Source organism: Salminus brasiliensis, unplaced genomic scaffold (assembly GCF_030463535.1).
Source record: "Salminus brasiliensis unplaced genomic scaffold, fSalBra1.hap2 scaffold_49, whole genome shotgun sequence".
NCBI classification, from domain to species: Eukaryota; Metazoa; Chordata; class Actinopteri; order Characiformes; family Bryconidae; genus Salminus; species Salminus brasiliensis.
Window position 1 is genome coordinate 108,011 of NW_027326702.1, and position 4,243 is coordinate 112,253.

A 4,243-nucleotide genomic window follows, 5' to 3' on the forward strand; every position below is an offset into this window, starting at 1 on the left:
AACAAAGCCCCCCCCCCCGAACACACGTTCTCTTCACTGGCTTCCTGTAGCTGCTGTGGCCGCATCAGATTTGAAACCCCAACACTGGCCTACAAAACCAAGAGGTCCTCCAGCTTCAAGTCCGGCTCGGCTCGACCCGCCGTCCTTTAAGATCCACGGAAGACGAGGATCCAGGCTTTCTTCTGTCCTGCACCGAAGTGGTGGAGCGAGCTGCCCCTGGGTGTCCGAACAGCAGAGTCCCACACTCACTGTCCTCAAACCCAGACAGAAGACCCCCCTCTTCTGAGAGGACTCGGGCGAGGTGTAGTGCAGTGTTATGGTCTCAATGTTGTCTTGTGTGTTAGTAGAGTCTAAGCTTAGATGTATTAGAAGGGTATTTTCTGTGTAAACAGTGAAGCACTTTCAGTGACCTCGCCCTGACCGAATGCCTGGTAGACTAAGAGATGGTGTGTGATTGAGGACTGTTAATAGAAGAGGCTAAAGTTGGTGTTTTAGTCGGATTTCCCAGTCCACCTTAAAATGTCGTAATAACAATATTCTGCCGGTAGGGGGCAATAAATGACCTATTTCCGAAAATTCAAGACGTGTAGAAATGAGCGACCGTTATAACCATGGATTATAAGGGAAAAAACGGTAAGCTGAAAAATCTGCAGAATGTTTATAACGCTTAAACATGGCATACTGACTGTTCTGTACATGTACTGAATACAGTGCAATACATATTAGCTGTTCATCAACGTGCATATCAATATGCATATCTAGAGTTAGGGCGACTGAAAATACTGTGCAGTCCAACAACTCAGCAACACTACTATCAGTTTGTGCAGTTTCTGCAGTTTGTGCAGTTTGTGCAGTTTCTGCAGTTTGTGCAGTTTGTGCTGGGTGCTACTGTGGACAAAAATGTTTAAATAGATGTTTGACCAGTGTTATATAATGTTGTTAGCCTTGATGTTAAAAGCTTTTTGCTGTGTATTTACAGGAAGTCTTTACAAATCCTCCACATTATGAATTCGTATTGATGGTCAAATTATTCTTATTATTGTTTTTCCCATAGTTAAGCCTCAAGTCACCTCAGTGTCGCACTAGATGTTTTCATGTAAATAAGACAGTGAGAATGAGCAGAATCACAAAACTGAGGATAAAAACGTATTTAACACCTTTACCCCAATTACCCATCCATAACTTTACAACTGGTTGTGCCACCTTAAGCAGCAACTGCCAACAGGCCAGTGGTGAAGGTGTCTCAATTCAGTGTTTGATGACAAAAGCCATAATATAGAGGCCCCACTACAAGATACCAACCACTCATCAACAGTACAAATCAGAATGCCAGATTCAAATTTGCAAAGAAATTCTAAAATTTGCATTCCTGATTGTAGGCTTGCATGGCATGGCCTCATTGATATTTTTTTTTTTTTTTTTTTGGTAATGTAACTCATGATTGTAGCAGCTGAATGAAGAAGCATTCGGAAACATTTTGGTTATCTGTCTGTCCTATAATTTAGTTTTAAGCCAAATGTTGAAAGTCTGAATGAAATAGTTTGTTTAATTAAATGTTTGATGTGCCCAGTTTCAATAATTTCCATTTCCCACCCAAACAAGGATTCTCATGCATTCTGCTTTGATCTTATGTTTTCTTTTTCTTTTTTTTTCCAGAAATGTTCCAAGTCTTCTCCTGCTCCTAGTGTCGACTTTGGTACATCATTGAAATTTAGCTTCACAATCCGAACATTTCACAAAGACGTTAAGCTGCTGAAAGAGTGGAGGAACATGAGATCCAAAAAAACCTCCAGTACTCGGCGAACGTCCTCTCCCACACCTCGCAGACAAATGCAGAAAAATACAGACAAGAAAACTCACCACTGCTCGGACTGTGGGAAGAGTTTCAGTCATCGGAGCAATCTCAAAATACACCAGCTCATTCACTCAGGAGAAAAACCATATCAGTGCTCAGACTGTGGGAAAAGTTTCAATCATCAGAGGACTCTCCAACTACACCAGCGCATTCACACTGGAGAGAAGCCGTATCACTGCTCAGACTGTGGGAAGAGTTTTAATCATCAGAGTCATCTTAAAACGCACCGGCTCATTCACACAGGAGAGAAACCATATCACTGCTCAGACTGTGGGAAGAGTTTTAATCGACAAAGTCATCTCAAAACCCATCAGCTCATTCACACAGGAGAGAGGCCATACCACTGCTCAGACTGTGGGAAGAGTTTTAATCATCAGAGTCATCTTAAAACACACCAGCGCATTCACACAGGAGTAAAACCGTATTACTGCTCAAAGTGTGAGAAGAGTTTTATTAGACAGAGTCATCTCAGAACACATCAGCTCATTCACACTGGAGAGAAGCCGTATCGCTGCTCAGAGTGTGGGAAGAGTTTTAGTCAACGGAGCACTCTCCAGCAACACCAGTGTATTCACACAGGAAAGAAACCATACTACTGCTCAGACTGTGGGAAGAGTTTTTCTCGAGGGAGTACTCTCCAACAACACCAGCGTATTCACACAGGAAATAAACCATATTACTGCTCAGACTGTGAGAAGAGCTTCAGACATTCAAAGACTTTAAAGAAACACAAGTGCACTAAGAGCAGTCATGGAATCGGGCAGTGACAGACCTAAAACCATTCCAGATCCCAGTTTCAAAAATACATAATGTAACATCTAGCACACGTCTACACTTTATTATGACATGTCTGTACTTTGTTAATCAACGTTTGGTTTGCAGACGCAATGGTTTTTAGTTGAGCTCTTTTAAGCATTTGAGGTGTGTGTTTTTGATCGTGCTTGTTGTATCCGTGCTATTAAATGCTACAGGGATTATATTCCTGTAAACTCTGGTTCACATTTCAAAACATTGCTATCCAATGATCATTTTACATCCTCAGATTAAGTATTGTTGTACTGCAAGAAATATTAACACTGTAAAATGTAATGTTCAAACAGTTTTACAGTTCATATTTCTTGCAGTGCAACAATACTTGTTAGTTTTTTTTTTTTTTTTTTAGAAAGCAAATGATAATTTGTATGAAATCGGCAGACCAATATTTACACTCAGCATGATTGTTCATGTGTAACAAAAACATAAATCTCAAGAAATTAAAGAATTTTAAAGAAATACTTTTTTACTTTAAGTTCAAATAGGTGGTGTTAACATGTTGAACATATTGAATGTCTGAATGAAATGGTTTGTTTAATTATTTGCACAGTGAGGATAGCACTTAAATGTGACTAGTTCGGTTTTTCAGACAAAAACAACAAACAGTGTTGGTAAGCTAACCGTCTAATTTGCTATAAAGATCATATATTTTGTCTCCTCCGACAGGAATACTGCTACTTCACACTACATTTTCTTTACTATGTTTAGAGAAGACCAGTGAAGCACATGTGGAGGAATGTACACATGGCGACGGTACAGTGTCGGATTAGTGTAAAATAGCACATAAATACATTTTCAACATTGATTTTATGCATTAGGTGTTGGAAAAATGAACGCTGATGTGGTGTCATTTTTGATTCTAGTAACATAATATTTGATGACAGAAACTGTCGGTTTTTAGCAGTTAAAGGTTGAAGCAAGTGAAGCACGGTAAGCCTCACAGTGGTGTAGGACTTTTATTTTGACAGCTAGTTTCCAACTGTAACACCCTGAGCGGAAGTAGAGTTCTGCAGTCTGCATTGGCTCTTCATCGGAGCTCCGGAGGTTTGCAGCTGGATTCTTTTGTGCAGAAAAAGGTGACCGAACTTTTACTAGGTTTAAGTGGAGAAGCAGCAGATCCAGCTGTGATCAGCACCTCCACACCTCTGTGCTCAGACTGCTCTGCTGGAGGAACACCATCAGCTCTACTGTTGAAGGTATGGAGGTGCTCCACTCCTCATCACACTGTTCTACATTTACTCTTAGACACATAGAAACCCTTTCAGAAGGAGCAACATTGAAGAGAACACAGAAGCAGCTTCGTCCAGGAGCTGCTTGATGATCTTCTCCTAGTTAGCTTTGATGAACAGTTGGTTTCTGCTGGGTTTCAGATCTACAGGAGCTTTCAGCTACTTAGAAACCCTGGCAGTTGGTTTATTGGGGTAATAGTTCTCTGGTCTGGGGGGTTAAAGTGAGATTGTGCTGCTGTTGTCTCTAAACTCCTTCATGCTGACTGTAGAGATCTCTCCTTTATGCTCATGTGTTTCTCCACGCCAGAGTCTGTCTGTGTACAGAAAGTATATCTTTATGAGGCTT

The 4,243-nt window shown here is 40.8% G+C and overlaps 1 pseudogene; it reads left to right on the forward strand.

Annotated features, from left to right (window-relative positions):
* The window catches only part of LOC140548912 (uncharacterized), a 34,550-nt pseudogene extending 31,533 nt beyond the window's left edge, over positions 1-3,017 (forward strand).
* The last annotated feature ends 1,226 nt before the right edge of the window (positions 3,018-4,243 follow it).